Source organism: Alexandromys fortis, unplaced genomic scaffold, assembly GCF_014885135.2.
Source record: "Alexandromys fortis isolate MF-2015 unplaced genomic scaffold, M_Fortis_MF-2015_v1.1 scaffold_34, whole genome shotgun sequence".
NCBI classification, from domain to species: Eukaryota; Metazoa; Chordata; class Mammalia; order Rodentia; family Cricetidae; genus Alexandromys; species Alexandromys fortis.
In genome coordinates this window covers 12,002,775-12,003,581 of record NW_026067933.1, presented here as the reverse complement: position 1 = coordinate 12,003,581, position 807 = coordinate 12,002,775, and positions in this window count along the sequence as shown.

The window sequence follows — 807 nt, the reverse complement described above, 5'->3', positions numbered from 1 at the left end:
CACCAGAGAACAGGCCCCTAAAGCCGCTAGGTTACCGCCTGGAGTAGACCGAGAGTGGACCAGCTTGGGTGGGACAGTTGCAAGGTGACTGCAAATATATACAGAAGGCGTTGCTGCTCTTTCATATAGATGGTATAATTTATGGCTTTGCATATGATAACCAACCTGCCTTTTAAATTAAGCCCGCCCCGTTGATCCACATCCTGAACATCTTTGTTCTACAGCCCTCTCTCTCCCAGGCTCTGAAGGACTTTCAAACTCCACTGATGATTTTAATTTGCACTCTGATGTCCTTGAATTCACATGGTCGTGCTGTTGGGAGCCACATTTCACACACAGTTGCTGTGGTGACAAGTAATCTTAGGGGTTGAAATCTGCTTACAATTTTGGTCTCTCCGTCTATAAAATGGTAACAAAACCTTCCTCGCAAGATTGTAAATATTCAGGGAAACAATGTGTTCATATAATGAGGTTTTTTTTTTCTTTCTTTTCTTTTTTCTTTTTTGGTTTTTCGAGACAAGGTTTCTTTGTAGTTTTGGTGCCTGTCCTGGAACTAGCTCTTGTAGACCACGTTGGAGTTTTTTAAAAATATATCCAGGATCTGTAAGAACACCTGGTTAGGAGGGCTTTATTTAAAACAATGGCCATTAAGTACAGTGACCAATATAACTCCATCTTGAAGTGGAAAGGGAGATAATGGTTTCTAATCAAAATCCAGCTTGTAAAAGTGAGAATTTAAAGATGAGAAGCAGAGTATAGGAAGGGTGGGTGGATAGAGAATCCCAAAGAGAAAACGGCGTTAGGGAA